At 43.8% G+C, this 24316-nt stretch overlaps 1 protein-coding gene across 1 annotated transcript in view; it reads right to left on the bottom strand.

The window, feature by feature from the left end:
- Positions 1-24316, bottom strand: part of LOC138746980 (acid-sensing ion channel 1-like) — a 656759-nt gene that overhangs the window by 612517 nt on the left and 19926 nt on the right. The window lies entirely within an intron of this gene.

The following is a 24316-nucleotide window of genomic DNA, read 5'->3' as shown; positions in this document are numbered from 1 at the left end:
CCAAACCCGTGCAGAGACAGGGAGAACATACAAACTCTTCATAGACAGCACCGGATTCTAAGCGTGCTGCCCCAAAGTTGACTATCATAATCCCCAGTTTTTTTTAAGGAAGCAAGCCTTTTGAAAAAAATTATTGTCCAGTGTAACCTGGGGCTTAAAATATATTTTTTTTCCTGAACAAAACAGTGAACACCACAAAAATAATGTCCTGTCCAATCTCAACATCAGGTTCTGCCTCTCTTCAAAATTCATTGATAGCGTCTGTAATGATTCAGAACCTTTTGACGATTTTTACCCAAAGGGCTAAAATTGATTTATTTTTTTAATGTGTTTTAAAACAAAGCATTCACATTGACTGAGGGAAGGCATTGGTGATCAGAAGTTCATTTCCTTCTCAGATTCAGATTTAATGGTGTTTCATCCCAGACTTTATTAGAATCCGCAATTTCGTGGCCTGTCTTGACAATTGAAATGCCTCAAGTCCACTCCATTGCAAAGCTGCTGATCCCCTTAAATGTGATATCATTTTGAAACAAGCTGGACAACCGACTGGTGTGGGGCAGCATAGCCACTTCCTTATTTCTATTTTGTACACAAGGTTGTGGATTGAAATGTGTGCATCTGGCTATTCCGTGTTCACCTTTGCCGAAATAAAGATCAGCATCCAATCTCATCTCACAGAGGTCACTTTGTTGAACACCTCGACTCTGTCCGCTGAAATAAAGTGGATTTCCCATTTCAATTCCCCATCCCATTCCCTTGCTGACATGTCTGTCCGTGGTCTCATGCACTGCCAGACTGACCCTCAAATTGGAGGAACAACACCTCATCTTCTGACTGGGCACCCTCCAACCGATGGCATTAACGTCGACTTCTCTGGTTTATATAAAATTCTCCCTCCCAGCTTTCCCCATGACTCCTTACCTTTAGCTCTGTCTGTCTGTCCGCCTGTCTCTCTCTCTCTCTCTCTCTCTCTCTCTCTCTCTCTCTCTCTCTTCAATTTTCCCTCTGCCTCCCTGCACAGAGCCAAAATCAGTTCTAACCTTTCCTCTTATTGGATTCAATTAACCCACTGGTTTCCCCAGTGCCCCAAACTCACATGCCACTTTAAATATTCCCTATGCCATCAGTGCTCTGTGATTAGAAAGGTATTATTTAAGGTGGGTTGTGAGTGGAGAGAAAAAGTTTGAAAACCACTGGTTTAATCACCACTCATTGACTTGTTATGTGCACGGTTTCAGAACTCCAAAGGAAATGGGCCAATGGCAATTTTTCTCAAGCAAAATATTTCAATAACAATTGGGTCTGGAGCAGTGATTCTCAACCTTCTCTTCCCACTCACATATCACCTTAAGCAATCCCTTACTAATCACAGAGCACCGATGGGATTGGGATTACTTAAAGTGGGATGTGAGTTTAAGAGGGCAATTTGAAAACCAGTGAATTAACACCTTCTGTTGGTCTGTCTCCTCCCCCTCCCATTCTTCCCATCTTCCCCAGCCTTTGAATAAAGATGCCTAAGTCTTTTTTTTCATACCGTGAAGAAGGAAGTGGACACTGTGAGACCAAGATTCCAGGTTCAATTTATCATCGTAGGAGTAAAACAGTGTCGTATTACATGAAATTTCTTTTTGCCTGCTGCAAGGCAGACAGATTCGCCACCGGCAGGAATTGCCTAAGCACCTCTTATATTTCTTAAAGTCAGACGTACAGTCAGAGAGGGAAAAGCAAAAGAGAGTTCCCCCCAGAGTCACCGTGTCCATAGGTTCACCACCAGCGCTTCCCCAGCCCCCATAGCCACACAAGAGTCCAGTCCAAACCATCCAAACCTCCAACACAGTCAGGGACTCTTCGGTGCCCTCGGCACCTTCTTGCTTCCCGGTTCTGATACCTGGTACCCCTCCGGTCAGTTCCAGCCAGTCTCCAGCAGTCCGCAGCCTGGCGCGAGTTTCCCAAAAGCAGTCTCCAGCAGCCCTCAATTCCATGGGTCCCTCGCCTAAAGTCTCCAGCAGCCCTGCCGCAGAGTCCCCTCACTGGCAAACCTCCATGGTCACCATCCCATGGGTCGTCTCTTCCGCTCCTCCTTCTCAGGCGGGGGTTGATCTTCCCTGCTGAGTTCCTCCAGCATCTCCGTGATTTTATTTCCAGCTATCATCTTCAAAGAGAAAGCAGTACTAGAGGGAAAAAAGATGCAAATATTCCAGCTCATCTTTTATTCTGAGCTCCGTCCTCTAGTTCAATGACTATTTCAGTTCAGAATCAGAATCAGAATTTATTATCATGAACATGTCACAAAATTTGTTGCTTTGCGGCAACATCTAAGTGCTATAATTTGCTATAAATAAATAAATAGTGCAAAAAAAAAAATAGGAGAACCTGTGGTTCATTGTCCATTCAGAAATTCAAATTAAGGACCTCTGGAGTTTATTCTTGTCCTGAGAGTTGGCGCCTCCGTACCAGGCAGTGAAACAACCAGCCAGGATGCTCTCATGGACCACCTATAGAAGTTTAGGAGAGTTTTCGGTGACGTCCCGAATCTCCTCAGACACCTCACAAAGCATAGATGCTGGCAAGCCTTCTTCATGATTGCATCGACATAGAGGCTCCAGGACGGATCCTCGGAGATGTTCACATGCATGAATTTGAAGTTTTTGGCCTTGTCTACGACTGAGTCCTCGATGAGGACTGGGTCATGTTCCCCTGACTTCCTCCTGAATTCCACAATCATTTCCTTGATTTTGTAACATTATTGTTGTGATACCACTCAACAGGGTGATCTACCTGCCTCCAGTATGCTTCCTCATGATGTTAAATGATGTGTTCTGGGTTAACTTCTCTGTGATGCAGATGGTCAGCACACTTTCTTCCACACATCTGTAGAAGTTTGCCAGGATTTCTGGTGTCATACCAAACCTCCGCAAACTCCTGAGGAAGAAGAGGCACTGACGGGCTTTCTTCACGATGCCGTTAGTGTGTTGGGTCCAGGAAAGATCCTTCGAGATAGTGACTCCAAATTTGCTCACCCTCTCCACCTCTGATCCCCAATGATCGTGCACCTCTGGTTTTCACTTCCTGAAGTCAACAATCAGCTCCTTAGTTCCTTATGTACTATCCCACCCTGACCACCTGCAGATTGGAGGAACAACACCCTCCAGCCACATGGCATGAACACTGACTTTACTGCTTTCCATTAAACCTGCTCGCCTTCTCTTTCCCCTCCCCCTTTTACCTGTCCTTCCAGTTCTTTCACCCAGGGTTGGCGCCAAGGGGGGTCATCTATCCACAGGACATTGCCCCCACCCCCAAATGAGATGATGTGCCCTGAAATATGGTCACGGCCATCCCTGGCCGTCAAACCCACACTCACTCCCTCCCACCCCTGGCCGCGTCACTAGCATGAGTCAAGCGTCAGTAGCATCTAGAGATGCTTGACGCAATAAAAGGATCGTCCTCGTGTCTCATGTCAGAAGGACGGGCGCATGATGTTAATGATAGATGGGTCTTGGCCAGCCCCCCCCCCCCCCCCCCCCGTCGACAGGTAGGTCCCGGCTAGCAATCTCCACCCCCCACTGAGTGAGCCCCCTCTGACATGCTACATACTTTCTGGTGCCGACCCTTTTTTCACCCACACAGCTCTACCATCTACTCATCTCTGCTGTCCCCTCCCTCCTTTCTCCACCTATCATCTCCTGCCTTTGCCTCCCCCTCCGCTTCCCCCTCCTACTTTTTTGTTCAGGTGCCTGCCTACATTCTCTCATACCTCAAGCCTGAAACGTCGGTTATGTATCTTTACTGTTCTACATAAAGGATTGTATATGACCTGCTGAACTTCTCCAGCATTTAGTGTTTTTACTTCAACCACAGTGTCTACAGATTTTTTTAGCTCCTTGGTTTTGGTGACATTGAGTGTGAGGTTGTTGTTGGTGCACTGTTCAGCCACATTTTCAATCTCCCTCCTGTACGCTGACTCATGCTGAGTGCGCTTGCTGTTCAGGTTTCCACAGGGAGCATTGGATTTCCCTGCAGGCCAGGTTGAGCTGAACACATACATCACTATCGACCTGGACTTTGGGAAATTATCCTTCACCCCTTGTGCTTATTAATTATTGGCTGTCACACCTCAAAGTGCTGACCATTTAATATGAGAGATAAAAGAATCCCCACAGCAATAGCCTGGATGACCAGGATTTAATGCAATTTGCTTGTGCGCGCCTCATTGACTTCAGGCTTGGGTCAGAGTTGCAACTCAGCCATCCATGTGGACATCCGTCAAGTGCAAACTCATGGTTGGTCACCCATCTGTGGTTCATTGCTGAGTGTGAGCAGCGTGGATTGCAGTCTGGACAAAAGGTCTGAATTAAGCCTTCTGATTTCCAACCAGAACAGATGAAAGCATACTGGGTCTGGTTTCAGAACCGCTGGCCTAGATATTCAAGCCCTGGACACAACTATTGATTTGAATAATTCCACACTTTTCCAAGACAAATTTCTCTTTCACTTCTGGCTCACGCTCCACCTTCCTCTGCACTTTCTCCCATGATGGGACCACCTTCACGAGAAGAACTGCTGCGGATCAAGAGTATGTCTCAATACCTCTGTCTCAGGGGCAATTATGGATGGGCAAAAAATGCTGGTCTTGGACATAGCATCCACACACCATGGGAATAAAATGAAGATGGGGTATGTTGTCCAAGGACAATCTCTTGGGCCAGATTTCCATCCAGAGAGTGAGACAAAAATCCACTCTTTTGATTATGGACTGACCCATTCAGTCCCAAAATGTAATTTTTTTTTAACAGGCCCTGTCGGCCCATGAGTCGGTGCCACCCAACTACACCCAAATGACCTACAACCCCTGGTACATTTTTGAAGGGTGTGAAGAAACCGGAACCCCCAGAGAAAACCCACGCAGACACAGGGAGAAACATACAAACTCCTTACAGACAGCATGGGATTCAAACCTCAATCCTGATCGCTGGCGCTGTAACAGCGTTACACTAACTGCTGCACTAACCTTGCAACCCTAAATTTTAGACATACGACAAGCCCGTGCCGCTCAATTACACGCAATTGACCTCCAACCCTGGTACGTTTTGAACAGCGGGAGGAAACCGGAGCCCCCGAGGAAAACCCATGCAGACACGGGGAGGAAGTACAAACTCTTTGCAGACATGCTTAACCTAACCTAACCTAACCATGCTAACTCAACCAAAAGACATGGTTTGGATCCAGGTTTTCAGGCTAGACTTGTTTGTGACACGTTCCATCTCTCACTCTTATTTCCCATCAGCCACAACTCCAATCAAATTTGCTCCACATTTTGCCTTGATGTACGATATTGTGGAGACTTAATGACAAATACAAAGGTTGCTTTCAGGCTGACAGATATCTCGGTGCTCACAACCACATTTTTATCCAATTGCTGGCAGATTAAATGAACTTCTAGACATGCAGATCTCAGCAGATTGATGCTTCACTGCCGCTTATTAATGAATCTCTGTCTTCTGCATCCCCTCCATCACAAAACTCCATCACCACTGAGGTTCATTTCAATTTGAAATGAGTCCTTTTCTCCCCAGTGCTTTGAACAGCACTCCACACAAATATACAATTTTCTACACATCCTCAACTCCAGAGGGTTGTTGACTCGGCCTGCAACATCACAGGCACCAGACTTCACTCCATCAAGGACATCCACAAAAGGCAATGTCTTAAAAAAGCAGCCTCTATCCTCAAGGACCCCACCCCCCACCCAGCACCACCACCCAGGCCATGTCCTCTTCACTCTGCTACCAGTGGTGCAGTGCTGCTGGAACTCACCGGAGCCCCATTCTGGCACCTCAGGGAGCTGCTCCAGGCACCGCATGGGGAGGCACCGGCACTCCTTGTCGCCATTTTTGGTGAGTTCCGGCACCTAAAAATTAGCACTGTGTCCCTGTCTGCTATCATTGGGGAAAAAGATCCAGAAGCCTGAAGACGAGCACTCACCGGCACAAAGACAGCTTCTTCCCCTCCGCCATCAGATTGGACAATGAGCCATAGACTGGCCTCACTTTGACTTTTTCTTGCACTATTTTTATTTATTTTGTAAGGGGTTTATAGAAATGTTTGCCCTGTGACGCTACCACAAAACAACAAATTTTGTGACATGTTCATGACAATAAATCCTGATTCTGATTCTGAACCAATTTTTGGAATTTTACTTTCTTCTGCCCCTTTGAGAATTATCGATAGGAATGGTGCACTTACTAATTTTAATAGTCAGCATTTTATTCAACACTCCTGTGGTACATATCACACTGCATAGATCAAAAGTTAGGCACAGAATGAAGCTCCCCCTGCACTCTCCCAGTACAGTGACAGCAAGGGTTAGGATGGAGTGACGTTCCCTTAGCACCATTCTATCAAGTCCACACAAAATAAACCAGATTAGATACAGATGACATTTCTCTCTAAACTGTCCTGTCACATGCTTCCAGGGAATAAAATTGTTCCATCAAGCACTCCCAGGAGACAGGTTAGACAGAGTGAAGCTCCCTCTACATCGTCCTGTCAAATACTCCCAGGACATATGCTGGACACAGAGTGACAGTTCTCGACACGATCCTGTCAAAGACTGACAGGTCACAGGTTACGTTACTCCACGCTATCCTGTCACACATTAGGTCCTTTCAAACTGCCGTGTAAAATGGAGTTAACCAGGCAATTTGCCCAGTTAGTTCCCCAGTTACGTGGCAGTTAGAAAGGGTCCGATCCAGTCAACCCTGTCAGAACCCAACTGGGTCCCTGACCTACCTCAGATGTAGTCAGGGGACCCAATTAAACTTACCTAGGTCGTGTCCACAGGCAATTTGAACAGGAAAATGGCGTGTGTGCAAGCACCACAGGGCAGCCAGCATCCCAACATCTGGCAGTACTTCCGTTGAGTAATGTGATGTGTCATTGTGGGGGCAGGATCCCCTTAAGTCGCCAAGTGGTGATTTAATGGGTCGATCCCCCTGCAATTTAAAAGGTGCTTTCAGCCCCAGTAATCACACCCGGGTCCCAGGAGGGCCACCCAGGAGCTGCAGTGTAAAAGAGACTACTGTCAGCGCACAGTTTAGACACGGAGTAAACTGCCTCTGCACTGTCCGACCCTTTGAGATGGATTAACATCAAATCCTTTGGTGGCCCTCTTTGGTACAATGGGAGGGAATGATTCTTCTTTGCCTCTGGTTCAGAGTCACACTATTTCTTTTGGCGAGGCATTTGATTTTATTAAAATGGAAGGATGCTCCCCCACCTACTCATGATCAGTGCCTGCACGACACCATGTCCTATGTGAACGTGAAAAAGATTCCTTATTCAGTTAATAATTCAACTACAAGGTTCCAGACGTTATGGGGGCCATTCGTGACATTATCCTACTTTATCATTTTACTCCAATGGAATTAAATTGTCTCATCTTGTATCTTTTCCCTGTTCCTCATATTAATTTTTTGCTCAACCTTCGTTTTTCTTTTAGCACCAATTATATATCACATCTGGCAATGCAGTTAATTTTTCTCCTTTACTATTTACTTCTCTCTCTTTTTTGTGTTATTAGAGGTTTTTTTTCCAAAAAAAAAATATAATTTAGTACATGAATTATGGATACGACTTAAAATCCATATATGTTTTTATCATACTAAATCGCTTATTAATTTTGTGTGAATGCCCACATCATCTTATTGAATTGCACTTTTTTCTGTTCCAAGTTCTTTTATTAGAACCAATAAAAAAATTTTTAAAAGAGATGGATTTGAGATATTTTCGATAACCTCGGCTGCATAATGAAATTGTCATGTTGGTGTTATTCTCTCAGATTGCTAGACCCCAGGGCACTGTTGCACAATTTTCATAAACAAGAATCTATTTTATGGGGTCCAGGAGATGCCATCAAATTTGAATTTGATAACACTGCACTAAGGAATCATGGGTAAAACTTTGCGTAGCTTCCTCCTGAATGTTAGGCAAGAAATACAACATTAAAAATACGGCCCTACAGAGACCTTTTGCCAGCCAAAAAAACAGACAAGTGGCCATAAAATTTGCAGTCACTTTGGCGAAGGAAACTCATTTTGATCTATGACACTCAATAAACACAGCTTTGTTTTATAAATGGTTGGCAGCTTGTCTTTGGCTGGTTCACTTGGGTACTGGAGGCAGTGCCAGCACCTCAATTACTAAACAACACAGCTTTACAGACAAGTTCAGTGGGTGTCCTGCAAGGGAAATAGTGCACGGATTCACAAAGGATTGACAGATGAGTGGTGAGAGGAAGGGGTGCCGGGAAGTCATAATAAAATGTAAACTTTAAATTTAGGTATACAGTACAGTAACAGGCTGTTCCGGCCCATGAGCCCTTGCTGCCCAATTACACCCAATTGACCTACTACCCCCGGTACGTTTTGAACGGTGGGAGGAAACCGGATCTCACGGAGAAAACCCACACAGACGTACAAACTCCATTCAGATAGCGGGGGATTTGTAAATGCAACAGCATTGTAACCACTACACTAACCATGCCATCCTAAATGAGGAGCTTCTGAAATCAGCTAAATCAAGGCTCAAGCCCAAAATGTTGGTTATGTATCTTTATCTTTGCTACAAAAAGGACACTGCTTGACCAAATGAGTTTCTCCAGCCTCGTGTTTTTACGTCAGCCACAGTGTCTGCAGACTTTGGTGTTTTACAAAATGGGGAAAGTATCTATTAAGAACAAAATTATGTGGATAAGATAGTGTGAGAGACAAAAATGGCAAGGATGCTTCTTTAGAGGGAAGGGACACTGAAGAACATTGGTACCACTCACTACTTATTCTAGAAGACCCCAGCTGTCAACAGGAACACTTGCTGCTAAGACAAGTTTTTATATTGTGGAACTTTTGTTGAATATTAAAACAGAAGATACTGCAAGTGGCCTGTAGGTCAGGCAGCGTCTGTGGAGAGAGAAAAACAGAGTTCATGCTTCAAGATGATGACCTCTTACCAAAACTGGAGTGTGGTAAACCACTGTCATGTATAATTATCTGGTCAGGGACACCTATTGGTCGGTTGTACCTGTGGCCCCTCCCCACAGACTCTGTATAAAGGTGATTGTTCCACAACCCCTGCAACTCAGTGCAGGACAACCGAACAGTAGGGATATGCCATGTTCTCAAGTGAATAAAAGCCTATTGGCTTCTCCGCAATAACCTCCTGAGTGATTGATGGTGCATCATGGGAATCTTTTTTTTAATTTGCAGGGTAGGAGAGTGGTGGAGAAATTAAAATAAATCGGGTGTAATTGAGGGAGACTGAAGATGGTGGAGTTGGCTGAGGGAGGCTGGCGTAGGCTTGTTCATTACAACTGATCAGCCTGGAGGAGGTGCAATAGAAGAGGGGGAAATGAGAATAAGAGAAAGAAAAGAAAAAAACAATGCATAAATTTACGTGCACTTGTTCAACTTTAGTGTGATCTTTATTTGTCGAAGCCAAACGTAAGTAGGTTGACTAATTCAATCTGCACGGGTTGCCTTGAGCTTCTAGCTTCCTGTCACTGTAATTCTTCATTCTATTCCTTCTCTGACATCTTTGCCTTTGGCCTCTTACACAGACCCAACAAAGCCCAATGCATCGTCAAGGAACAGTTCAAGATTCAATTTATTGTCATGTAATAGACAGTGCAAAATTACATGAAATTGCCTTTTGCCTGCTGTAAGGGAGACAGATTCACCATCAGCAGAAACTGCCTGAAGTGCGTCATACAGTCAGAGAGAGAGAAGCAAAAGAGAGTTCCGCCCCCCCCCCCTCATCCCCACCGCCCTGAGTCTGTGGATTTGCCTCCAGTGCTCCCGCAGCCACAGAGTCCAGTCCAAACCATCAGCAGCCCGAGCCTCAGATCAGGAACCCTTCAGTCCCCTTGGCACCCTCTCGCATCCTGGTGCTGATACCTAATACCCCTTCAGCCGATCTTGAGCCAGTCTCCAGCAGTTCACCACCCGGTGTGAATCCCTTGACCATAATTGCCAACAGCCTGCAGCCTGTGTGGGATCCCTGCCTTGAGTCACTAACAGCCCACTGCCTGTGGGCTTCTTCAACCACAGAATCCCTCATGGCTGCTACCGATCATAGGCACAGTCATTTTGGGAGCAGAGCCCCGGGGTCAGAGTCTTTTTAAATAAAACCACCCTCAGCTCTATTTACAGGCTGTTTGAAGCCTGTACGGAGCCAATGGCAGTCGGACCTGGCGGATGCACCCCACAGGGTAGCGCTGTGTCTCCACTCCCCATTCTTCCTGGATCCGCAGCTCTGGCAGCACTGTATCCCTTCTTCTGGCACGTTACAGTCCTCAGTCCTCCATAATTTCATTTTTGATGAAAGATTTACGAAGCTATAACATTGATTCTGTCTCACTCTCTCCGCAGATGTCACAGGGTATTTCCAATGTATTTTGTTTATATTTCAGATTTCCAGCATCTGCAGAGTTTTGTTTCTCTCACCATGCTTGATTGTGGCCTGTGCTGTTGCAAGAAACCACCATCCTATTGAAAGTGTGAGATATTTAATGCACAGATCTCTCAGCTTAGCTGCAAAGTGGAACCTACTTTCGCTTCTCTCTGCACTGATCGACAGCATTTCACACTTGCGAACCAAATGATCCAGTAATCACGTGGGCAGCCAGCAACAGTTCAAAGCTCTGTTCAACAGCTTCTGTTGGGGAGCATCAATTAATTTTGGTGTAGATATAAATGCTCATCACAAATGGAGAGGTTAGGGCAACTGATCGTCAAACACACAGTCAAACAATAAGCACTCTCAAATCAGTCAGAACACAAGAGAGATCGACGCCAGTTAATGCTTCCAAAAAGCACTAGCGTCTTAAATCATCTTTACCAGGAATGGTATTGATTTATATTTTGTACTCTGACCAACTTAGACAAATAATGTTAGTCAGTTAAATAACCCAGTCTTACAAATAAATAAAATAAATTTAAGTTCTTGAGCATCTCTATCTCAGGGGATCTGTCCTGGAGCCAACATTGTGAAGAAAGCATGTCAGCGCATCTACATCCTCGGGAGTTTGCGGAGGTTTGGTATGGCATCGGAAACCCTGACAAATTTCTACACGTGTGTGGTGGAAAGTGTGCTGACCGGCTGCATCATGGTCTGGTATGGGGACACCAATACCCCCGAGCATAAAGCCCTGCAAAAGGTAGCGGACACAGCCCAGGACATCACAGGCAAAACCCTCCCCACTACTGAGTACATCTATGGGGAACACTGCCATCGGAGAGCAGCAGCAATCATCAAGGACCCTGAACACCCAACACATGCTCTGTTCTCACTGCTGCCATCAGGAAAGAACTCTAGATGCAGCAAGACTCGCACCACCAGGTTCAGGAATAGCTGCTCCCCCTCCACCATCAGACTCAGCAACAAACTCATCAGGAACTCATTTAAGGACTCTTACTTTTGCACTTTATTAATTTATTTTTCATCTCTGGATTGTACAGTCATCTGGAAGGTCCGGCCCAGGTAATCATTAGATGATTAAAGGGGCCAATAGTGCACCAATGGGTGGGTGCTTCAGACGAGGTTCCAGATGGAGAGGTCACATGACCCTCCACAATCCACATTTCTGCTAGGTTCAGACTGAAAGATCACATGATCCTCTTCAATTCACATTCCCACCAGGTTCCAAATGGAGAGGTCACATGACCCTCCACAATACACATTTCCACCAGGTTCCAGATGGAGAGATCACATGACTCTCCATAATCCACACTACATTTGGTAACCGTAACAACTGCAGACTAGTTCAGACTTTACCCGAGTTATTTCTTTGACAAAATCTTCATTTTCTTTAACTCTGCTGGTTGTTTTCAACCCCATGATTCCACAGACTAGAGCATTGCACTGACAATGGTTTTTCTCACTGGGCTATGGAAGCATTTTGAAAGCCAAGTTGGCATTCTTAAAACAAAATAAATGGAAATATAAATTCTGCAAGGAGTTTTAGCAGTGAAAACAAAATCAAATGTGTAGGCCATTGGGGTCAATGCCAGAAAACCCAAACTATGCATAAAATGCATTGGGACAGATTGTGTTGACAGGCAGTTACAAAGAGACCAGGTGGTTCATTACATGTGTGTCCCAGCATGTTCAAGATATAGTGCCTGTGCATTGGAGCACACCAGTCTGGAGTATGCTAGAACTCCAAACACCTGCAGGACTCAGCGCTAACCATTGCTCTATTGTGTGGAAGGAAAAATGGAGGATCAGATTTACATGGCAAATGATTGCAGCACGCTGATGTGCAGAAGGACTTGGGAGTGCATGTGCATGGATTGGTTTGCAGGTGCAGCAGGCTGTCAAGAAGGCAAATGGAATGTTGGCCTTCATTGCTAGAGGGATTTAATTTAGGAGCAGGGAGGTTATGCTGCAACTGTACAAGGTCCTGGCGAGGCTGCATATGGAGTATTACGTGCCGTTCTGGTCTCATTACAGGAGGATCAGAGCCAGCACCACCAGGCTGAGGAACAGCTTCTTCCCGTGGACAGTGCGAATGCTGAACGACCAAAGGAACTGGTCACATTCAATTATACAAAACAATGTTTATTTATTTATTTGTATGGAGGAAATACTTGTCCTGCATGTGTATTGTTTATCTGGATGTGTTATATCTGGGTGTGTGTCTGTGTGTTTGGCACCGAGGACCGGAGAACACTGTTTTGTTGGGTTGTTCTTGTACAATCAGATGAGGAAGGAAGGCTTTGAAGATAGTATAGAGGCAGAGAAGATTCACCAGGTTAATTTCAGAGAGGAGGGGGTAAGCCAATGAGGAGAGATTGAGTCATTGGAGACTGAATTCACTGGAATTTTGAAAAATGAGAGGGAATGTTATGGAAACATAAAATTATGAAAAGCATAGATAATATAGAGGTAGGTAAGTTGTTGCCATCAGTGGGGGAGACCAGAACTCAGGGACGTAGCCTCAAGATTCAGGGAGGTAGATTTATGTTGGAGATGAGGAGGAACTGTTTTCCCAGGGGGAGGGGGGTGAATCTGTGGAATTCTCTGCCCATTGAATCAGTGAGGGCGACCCCAGTAAATATATTTAAGACAAGGCTGGATAGATTTTTACATCGTAAGGGAATTAAGGGATATGGAGAAAAGGCCAGTCGGTGGAGATGAGTCGATCATCAGATCAGCCATGATCTCATTGAATGGTGGAGCAGGGCTCGACGGGCTGTATGGCCGCCTCCTGCTCCTATGTTTTATGTTCTTATGTGTGGAGATTCCTCTGCAATCGCCTCTTGCCACACTCTTATGGTGGGTTGACAGAGCCTCCTTCTGGGCCTCTCTCTCTGGGCATTGATCTCATGATCTGGGATTTCCATGATCTTTTGAGTAAATGAGCAAGCTCTTTCTTTCTTCCACATCCATATTCCCACCATGTTCTAGATGGAGAGGTCAAAAGACCCTCTGCAATCCCACCAGGTTCTAGATGGAGAGGTCACGTGACCCTCCCCAATCCACACTGCAAAATGTTCCCTGTGAAATTTAAAGTTTTTGACGTTAAATTTTATTTATGAATTGTGAATTGGCACTGACAGATTGCTAGCTTCAAAGTACCGATCCAAGAATTTCTCCATCGTGGAGATATTCGAGTTAACCCAGGCATGTTCATTAGGTTTTATTTATTCTGGCGGGTGTGTTTCACAGAATGGACGGTATTGAAGGCTATTTAAGCTACCATTATATTAAAGCTACCATTATATTAGAAAGAAATTTTTATCATGAAAAACAAACCACATCTAAATTCCTTCAAAATCACACTCACTGTCAAATAACTCGGCAAGCACATCCAGAGTCTCATTGTTTACACTGACTTTTAACTTAAAATTTGGTTCATACTTTCTTCATTTGCTGAAGGCTCCATGATAGCACCCACCTTCTGGCCACGCCCAACAGCTCAGTCAACACGACACCAGCTCCATCAACGCGCTTTTTTTTTTCGGGGGAGGGTTGTTTTATCCACTTGATATCTGATAAAACCATGAAATTCAGACTGAAATTGAGGACCCATCTTACCTGAAGGTTGCCTTATACACTGAAATACACGGTATCTTTTTTGCACTCCTTTCACCTGGCGCATTAAAAGCTGAAATTTGCAATGTGCAGGAGTTGCCTTTGCTGGTAATAATCAGAAACGAGAAGGATATACTAAGAAATTTACCTCTGCAATGGATCTTTTGCTACAAACAGGCACTACTAAATCTAGACAGAGGTGGAAGCTGGATTTGAATACTACAATAGATGAACAAAGATGGTCAGATCTCTGTCAAGATATTATGACAAATACTATTAATGTAAGGTCTAGATTAGTTCAATATAATTTTTTTAATCAGTTATATTTGACCCTACAAAAATTGAATAGAATAAAATCAGATTTATCAGATCAATGTTTTAGGTGTGGTGAAGAGACAGAAACTTTCTTGCATTCGACTTGGTCATGCCCCAAGGTAAGATCTTTTTGGGTGGACTTAGGGAATTTTTTAGAACAAATTACAGGTATTGTATTTCCATATAACCCAGATTTATTTCTATTGGGAAATATAGAAGGAACTAGACCAGTGGTTCTCAACCTTTTTCTTTCCACTCACATCCTTCTTTAAGTAATCCCTACGTCATCGGTGCTCTGTGATTAGTAAGGGATTGCTTAAGGTGGTGTGTGAGTGGGAAGGGAAGGTTGAGAATCACAGCTCTAGACCCAATTGTTATTGAAATATTTTGCTTGAGAAAAACTGTCATTGGCCCATTTCCTTTGGAGTTCTGAAACTGTGCACATAACAAGTCAATTACGGATGATTTTCAAACTTTTTCTTCCCACCCACATCCCAGCTTAAGCAATCCCTTACTAGTCACAGATCACCGATGGCATAAGGATTACTTAAAGTGGTATATAAGTGGAAAGAAAATGGTTGAGAAACACTGAACTAGACCCAAGTTGAAACTATCAATATACCAAATGAAATTTGTTAAAATACCTATAGCGGTGGCAAGGAAATGTATTGCAGTGACCTGGAAATCGGATTCACATTTGGGTATGGGAAGATGGAATGCAGAAATTCAAAGATGTATCGCCGTGGAGAAAATTACATACAATTTGAGAAATAAATATGGTATATTATTGTGAATTTGGAGCCGGTAGCTATAAATATGTAGTGGTGTTCTTCCAGTCTCTTGTGATCTGTGTAAATATTCTTCCCCAAATTGATCGTATAAACTTACTGCAGCCACCATAAAGCCACTTTTTTTTCCTTTTCTTTATATTTACTATGTATCTTTATATATATAATTTCTTTGGGGTGGGGGGTTTAGGGAGGGAGGGTATGGGAAGGAAGGGGAGGGGTTATTACATTGATTCTCAACCTTTTTCTTTCCACTCACATCCCACTTTAAGTAATCCCTGTGCCATTGGTGATCTGTGATTAGTAAGGGATTGCTTAAAGTGGGATGTGTGTGGAAAGAAAATGTTTGAAAATCACTGTTTTAATCGACCCTAATTGACTTGTTATGTGCACAGTTTCAGACCTCCAAAGGAAATGGGCCAATGACAATTTTTCTCAAGCAAAATATTTCAGTAACAATTGGGTTCTCAACCTTTCCATCCACACACCACCTTAAGTTATCCCTTACTAATCACAGAGCACCGATGGCATAGGGATTACTTATGTGTGTGGAAAAAATGAGGTTGAGAACCACTGGGTTAAAACCACCGTGTAATGATTGAAACTCTCTTAAATTTAAATTTTTATTGTTTTATATAATTGTTCATCAATTGAATGTATGGAAACATTTTAAATAAAATATTCATTAAAAAAAGGAAACAAAATGGCAAGGTGGTGATGATTAGGTTTCATGTTGAAATCTGTTGGTCGAGTTCTGCTCACGAGGCCATACATTGTGTGATAATCCGGGAAACTGTACACCATGCTACGTCAGATGACTGCTCTGTTGCAGGGATTCTGGATGAGCTGACCCTTCATTATTAAGAAATGCAAAACGGCTGACACACACTTTCACGCAGTAGGATGTGAGCCAACACACGCATTAATTGCTTGACCGGCCAATATCGTGAGTTCAAATCCTACTCTCAGGCTGTTGTCTTGTCAAATGGAGATGAAGGGAGAGGCAGTTTTTTTTCTGGGGAGGGAGCATGGCTCACAGATGGGTCAGACAATACTTTGTGGCACATTGAAAGGATGATATTCAAGTCAAACATAACAGAAAGCTCTCAGTGAAGTCCAAATATCAGGTGAGTTTCATGGAGTCACGTCACATCCAACAGGCATTCTTAATGGCGCTGCTTAATTCAGATTTCAGATTTGTTGACAGAGGACATACATGACATCACATACAACCCTGAGATTCCTTTTTCCTGCGGGCCAGGCAGAATTACCACTTATTGGTAGTGCAAAAAAAACTACACAACGTACACATGTAAACAAATTTTAAAAATGTAAACAAACCGACTGTGCAATCCAGAGAGAACAAAATCAATAAAATGCAAACGTACTTAAATGATTGAATTTGTTGTTAAGTAGTCTGATGGTGGAGGGGGAGCAGATGTTCCTGAACCTGGGGGTGTGAGTCTTGCGGCACCTACACCTCTTTCCTGATGGCAGCAGCGAGAACAGAGCGTGTGTTGGTGATGCCTCCCTCCCAGATGCACTGAACAAATTCTACGCGTGTTTTGAGGAAAAAATGACATGGCAGCAAAGAATATCATGTCTCCTCCAAATGATTAGGTTCTGGATCTTGCAGTGGCCGATGTGAAGAGAGAGTTAGGCTAGGTCAACTGCTGGACCGGATAACATTCCTGGCAGTGTGCTCAGGGGATGTGCGGCTTAGCTAGCAGATGTTCTCACAGACATCTTTAACATCTCCCTAAGAAGCGCTGTGGTCCCAACGTACTTCAAAGCTGCCACCATTGTCCCCATGCCAAAGAAACTGTCTGTGTCCAGCCTCACATCCATCATCATGAAGTGCTTTGAGAGGTTCGTCATGGGGCACGTCAAGCTCCCGCTCCGCGTATCACTCTGCAGTTCGCATACGGACCCAGCCCACTCTATGGATGATGGCATCACCACCACCCTCCATCTAGCCCTTAACCACCTGGAAACCGAGGACTCGTATGTTCGAATGCTGTTTATTGACTTCAGTTCAGCATTCAAATTAATCATACCTCAGTACCTGATAGGGAAGTTGGGCCTGCTGGGTTTAAACATCTCCCTCTGCAATTGGACTCTTGACTTCCTGTCGGGGAGACCTCAAGCCGTCTGGATCGGTAACAGCATCTCCAAGAGTGTCGCACTGAGCATGGGGGCTCCCCAGGGCTGTGTGATTAGTCCACTGCTGTTCAGTCTGCTGACTCATGAGTGTGCAGCTAAACACAGCTCGAACCACATCATCAGGTTCATTGACGACATGACCATGGTGGGCCTGATCAGTGAGAATGAGGAGTCAGGGTACAGAGATGAGGTGCAGTTGCTAACAGACCAGTGTAGAGCCAACAATCTGTATCTGAACATTAAGAAAAAACAAAAGAGGTGGTTGTCAACTTCAGGAGGCCCCAGGGGGACCACGCTCCACTGACCACTGACGGCTCCACCATTGAGGTTGTCAAGAGGATCAAGTTCCTTGGAGTGTACTTGGCGGAGAATCTCACCTGGTCCCTTAACACCAGCTCCATAGCCAAGAAAGCCCAGCAGCACCTCTACTGCATGCGAAGGCTGAGGAAAGACTACCTACCACCCTCCATCCTCACTACATTCTACAGAGGATGTATCAAGAGTATCTTGTGCAACTGCATCAACACCTGGTTTGGAAACTGTACCTCCTCAGACCGCAAGACCCTTCAGAGGATAGTGAAGTCAGCAGAACAGATCATTGGGGGGCTCTCTTCCTATCATGAAGGACATCTACAACACTCGATGCAGGTGAAAGGCAATGAACATTGTGAAGGATTTCACACACCCCTCATGTAAACTGTTCTCCCTTCTGCCATCTGGTAGGATGTACTTTAGCACTTGGGCTCTTACGTCCAGATTGGGCAACAGCTTTTTCCCCCAAGTCATCAGGCTCCTGAATTCCCAGAACAGATGTAGATAGTTTTCCATGGATTTTTACTGTACACGACTTAATATTTTGATATTACAATGTGTTTAACTTCTATTCTAACTGATAGATATATATGTAAATCTGCTCCATGGTCCTGGAGAAATGCTATCTCGTCTCTACCGTGCGAGCACGGTATGAACAATAAATAAAGGTGACTTGACTTGTGTGGATCCTTGATGATCGCTGCTGCTCTCTGACAGCAGCATTCGCTGTAGATGTTCTTAATGGTGGGGATGGTTTTGCCTGTGATGTCCTGGGCTGTGTCCACTACCTTTTGTTCAGGAATATTGGTGTCCCTATACCAGACTATGATGCAGCCAGTCAGCACACATTCCACCACACCTCTGTTGAAATTAGGCCGGGTTTCTGGTGTCATACAAAACCTCCACAAACTCTTGAGGAAGTAGAAGCACTGAAATATTTTCTTCACAATGCCATGAGTGTGTCGGTCCAGGAAAGATCCTCCGAGATAGTGACTCCAAATGCTGCCATCGGAGAGCAGCAGCAATCATCAGGGACCCACACTGCCCAGCGCATGCTCTGTTCTCATTGCTGCCATCAGGAAAGAGGTCTCGGTGCCACAATACTCGCACCATCAGGTTCAGGAACAGCTGCTCCCCCTCCACCATCAGTCTCCACAACAACAAACTCAATCAGGGACTCATTTAAGGACTTTTGCACTTTATTGATTTTGTTCTCTCTGCATTGCACAGTCAGTTTGTTCACACTTCTTTATTTGTTTACGTGTGCACATTGTGTAGTTTTTTTGCACCACCAATAAGTGGTAATTCTGCTTCGCCCGCAGGAAAAAGAATCTCAAGGTTGTATGTGATGTCATGTATGAACTCTGACAATAAATCTGAAACCTGAAAGGTGCTGATGTGACCAAGCCCATCACTGCTTTGAAGGAAAAAGTCTTCAAATTTAGAAAAAATTTGCAAAAATGAACTAATGCAATCACTTCACCAGAGGTCTATTGCATGCTTGTGTAAAAAAAAAAGACAAATTTATCTTGGAATTTTCATTGAAAGTTCCTTGAATTTGACAAATTCTTGTCTTAAAGCTGTGGTTCTCAACCTTTTTCTTTCCACTCACAGACCACTTTAAGTATTCCCTATGCCAGTTTGAAAGTTTGAAAACCATTGTTTTAATCGTACTTCATTAACTAATTATGGTTTCATAACTCCAAAGGAAATGGGCCAATTTTTCTCACGTAAAATATTTCAGTAACAATTGGGTCTGGAGCAGTGGTTCTCAACCTTCCCTTCCCACTCATGTCCCACCTTAAGCAATCCCTTACTAATCACAGAGCATCTATGGCATAGGGAATACTTAAAGTGGGATGTGAGTGGAAAGAAAAAGGTTGAGAACCACTGTCTTAAAGGAACAAAAGACTGTACATTCTTTCAGTACATCAGGAACATCATGCCACGTGTCATCTGTCTGACATCTGGAGATGACTGGAGTTCAGATGGAGAAGTGTGATTTCTCCCAACACATTTTCAAGCTAAAGATAAAGATGCTCTCCTACTTATGACAGTCCGACTTACGATGTTTCAAAGTAACGATTGTTTGAATCCATACTTTCAATTTTGAATTCCAATCTGTTCTTGCGCTTGCAATATGCGGTGCGCTACTCTCTCCCAATGCTGGGTTGTGCAGCATCGCATGAGAGTGTCGTACAGCACTTTCTCACACTCCTGACTCAACCACGCTCACAGTCTCAATGCTTCAAGCATTCTTCATGCCCCGTGTGCTTTCAGCTGTGTGCGTTAATGGTTTTTTTCAGTGTGTAATAAAGATGTTCAAAATTTAATAATAAAAAATTGGTAGGTTCTTTTTTGATTTGCAGGTTTTTTCTGACTTACAATGGGTTTGCCATGTGTCTGAAGATCCATCACAGACACCATTGCAGCATTCTTACCCCAATGATATTTTGTGGCAATGAAGTAAAAGGTGAGATCAAGAAATTGCTAACCCACTGAAAATGGGAGCAAACAAACCTCTTGATTTAAAGACTGAATCGCATGCAAGGGAAATGCAATGCTCAATCCGGCCAATGAGCTGATGTTTTTTCTTTACCTCATTTACCTCATTCATGCTCTGGAAACAACTGCAGTCAGTTCACTGATGGGCAATGTGCTTCATTTGCAGACATTTTGCCACAATATCTCCATACTGACAGACAAATACTGTCATTCATATCTACCTTGTGCACGGCACATTCATGAATAAAAGAACGGCCAGATGAGATGTGGTAACATTGTTCATCCTTACATCTCCCTCCTATATGTGATAGTGAAGCACACCAGCCGGAATCACACTGGTTGAAAATTTCCTGCATCCCTTCATTTAGTTCCCACTCCCAATCCTCTCCTATCAGAATCAGAATTTATTGTCATGAACAAGTCACGAAATTCGTTGTTTTGCGGCAAACATTTCTATAAACCACCTAACAAGAATAAATGAAAATAGAGCACAAAAGTCAAAGTGAGGCAGTGTCTTTGGTTCATTGTCCATTCAGGAATTTGATGGCAGAGGGGAAGAAACTGTCCTTGTGCTGCTGAGTGCTCGACTTCAGCTCCTGTACCTTTTCCCCGATGGTAGCAGAGTGAAGAGGACACAGCCTGGGTGTTGGGATCCTTGATGTAGGTGTCCCCGATGGAGTGAAGTGGTGTCGCAGGCTGAGCATTGGCACCTTTGTACCAGACAGTAATGCAACCAGCCTGAATATTCTCCACGGTACGCAGAAGAGGTGTACAATGAAACTCATATCATCTTCATTAAAGCTGGAAGTGGATGGGATTGACTCAATTATGAGATTCTTGGCCCTTTAAGGATCCACCTGAACCAATCCATCCATTTTTAACAGTTTAAAATCTGTTGATACTCCTGCTTTGAGAAGTAACCGGTACATTCCAATTTCTATTTGAAAACATTTGGAACACACATTACAAACAGACATCCATAGGCCTGGCCTAAGGCCCAAAACTTTCCCCTTCTGCTTGGTTCCTGATTTACATTCTCCTCCTTAAACTCCTTACATATGATGCCATATATCGCAATTGAAAGGAAACTGAGTTAAATTGGCCTGAGATAACATTGCGCCATATGACCAACAACTCGCTGGGGACAGGGCTGTTCAACTCAACACACCTTATGGTTAATCAGACTTCAGCAATGAAGTCAGTTGTTCCCAAATTACCCAACTTAAAATCATCCACATGTACTTCTGAGAATGGACAATCGCACTTCTGAAATTGGAATCAAATCATCCAGGATCATAAGGGATGGGCGGTGCAGTTGGCACTGCGGCTAGCACGACGCCTTTACAGTGCCAGCAATCAGGGCTGAGGTTCAAATCCTGCGCTGTCTGTAAGGAGTTTGCACGTTCACCCCATGACTGGTTTCTTCCCACCAACGTTCCCTCTAATTTTTAGTAGTCAGTGTGTGCAAAAATCTTAAATTGTGCAAATTTTTTCCTGTGACAGAAGTATGTGTGCATTGAATGCTTGTGCAAATGAGAACTTGAAATTGCTTCAAGATCATTTTAGCACAGCCTCTCTCTCTCATGGCTAATCAAACTCTACTGGCATGTTTTCATATAATACACATATGACTGCATTCTACAAAGTAATCTTTTGTGCACACATTAATTCCCTCTGTGCGCTGGTTGCAAAACATATGTGTGCGTTCAAAATGAACCGGGAGTGTAGGTTAATTGGGCAGCATGGACACAAGGGCCGAAATGTCTAAAAATTTTTAAATTAATTTAATTTTTTTTAATTTTTACAAGAAGCACAATTTACTCTGAAGTGGCAAGAGTTTTATTGCAGGAGATTTAGGTCACTGTTCACACAGATTTGCTGAGACCCTTAGTCTGCCTTCCCATTTCATTGCACCCCGAGTTATCTCCTGGCCCCATCTCCCCCGCTGCTGGCTTCTGATAATAACTTCCACCAAAACTAATGCAATGATAAGGGCATTCCCACCACCAGTGCAACCCATGCACTGTGGCCATGCCACTGAGTCTTTGTAGGGACTGCACCAAGTTTCAACGTGCCTCACACCACGTGGTACTGGACCTGGATGCCTGCAATATTTAGTCGTGACAGCTTCATGCGCTGGAAGACAAAGATTTGGACCAAAGGATATTTTTCACTGAGTTTTCTAACCTTCCAGCAGTAATTGATATTTAATTCGCAATTTTTTAATTTTTTTTTAATATAGAAACACAGCACAGTAACAAGCTCTTTTGGTCCACGAGCCCGCGCCGCCCAATTTACACCCCATTAACCTACAACACCCAGTACACTTCAAACAGTGGGAGGAAACCACAGCACCCTGTGGAAAACCCATGCAGACATCGGGTGAATCTACAAAGTCCTTACAGACAGCATGAGATTTGAACCCTAGTCCCGATCGCTGGCACTGTAACAGCGTTGAGCTAACCGCAACACTAACTGTGCCACCTTTGTCTCGGTGTCCCTGGAAACAGCCCAGACAGAGTCATATTTTCCACACCTTTCGAGATGGACCTTGACAACAACACTGCACCTCTTTCCAGACACACTCCGGGAGATGGGTGATGATTTTGTCGCCAGTAGTGGGATGTGAGTGGAAAGAAAAAGGTTGAGAACCACTGTCTTAAAGGAACAAAAGACTGTACATTCTTTCAGTACATCAGGAACATCATGCCACGTGTCATCTGTCTGACATCTGGAGAAGACTGGAGTTCAGATGGAGAAGTGTGATTTCTCCCAACACATTTTCAAGCTAAAGATAAAGATGCTCTCCTACTTATGACAGTCCGACTTACGATGTTTCAAAGTAACGATTGTTTGAATCCATACTGTTTGACTCCAGCTGTGCACGGAAAATGTGACAGGGAAGGCCCTTCTCCCCACCAAACAAACCAGGTCTCGGTGCTTGGTTGAACGTTCTGGTGCTGGGCCTCTCCCACAGGTGACTGTGCCAGTCTGCTCGGGGAACCATCCCACATGATCCAACATCTCTTCCTCCCACAGGGCCTCGAGGAAGTTTCATACTGACTTCTTCCTAATGGATCAAGCTATTTTCCACAACAGACAGGTAATGCTGCAAAGTCTAGTTCAATGGAACATTAAGCAGCAAAAAGGCCAGGCCCATCCTTTGCAACACCAGGGACAGGTACGGCTTCAGCATGTGGTGAGCTTGGCATTTATGCATTTCAGTTCTACATACAGCTTGATATAACTGCACACAAAGGTGACCATTAGGATGAGGGCAATGTGGGGTATGGTTAACCCCATTTTCTCCAGAGACCTGTATGTCACAATCTATTATTCTCCTCCATTTAGCTCCTCCCACACATTACTTGAAACATTCAAGATGCAGATTATGATATATCCCATGCTGGTGGCAAATTGCACTAGATAACAAAGATTTTGCTTACTTGTGTATAATATTTTTATTGTTTTAATATGACATTAATCTAGCTTCCCAAATGTAAGTTTCAGTAGAAAAATATTTAGTGGTAGGACCGTAGGAGTTATGCAAGTGTTTTATGCTGCTCTGCCTCGCCATAGGGGACACTAAACCACAGGATATTAAGGCTTGGATTTTATACTTGGCATATAAGATGACCCCTGGTTTTGGGGTGATATTTTTAAGGTTCAAATTCCATCTTATACGTCGACATATATGTTATCTTTAAGTGGGTTTCTGGAAAATGTACACTCCCTTTCACAAAATATTCATTTTTTTCAATATTTTTATGAACATAAAAATTACAGAGAACCTATGGATATATGTTAAAAGTCAGAAAGATACATTACACTTAAATCCTATCATTTCATCCAAGGTAATCCACAGTTTATCCAAGGTACCCTACATTTTATCCAAGGTACTCCGCATTTCATCCAAGGTACCCCACATTTCATCCAAGGTACTCCGCATTTCATCCAAGGTACCCCACATTTCATCCAAGGTACCCCACATTTCATCCAAGGTAGTCCATATTTGATCCAAGCTGACCACTGACCAATTCTGGGGAGTAACACTCTTGGACCTTTGTCCTTGGAGATACCTATAATACTGGACAGCGAATATTTCGCTTCCTGAATATATTTGAGTGTATTTTATAGTT

The sequence above is a fragment of the Narcine bancroftii genome, chromosome 12 (assembly GCF_036971445.1).
Source record: "Narcine bancroftii isolate sNarBan1 chromosome 12, sNarBan1.hap1, whole genome shotgun sequence".
NCBI classification, from domain to species: Eukaryota; Metazoa; Chordata; class Chondrichthyes; order Torpediniformes; family Narcinidae; genus Narcine; species Narcine bancroftii.
The sequence above is the reverse complement of the archived record's forward strand: the minus strand, read 5'-3'. Positions and strand labels throughout refer to the sequence as shown.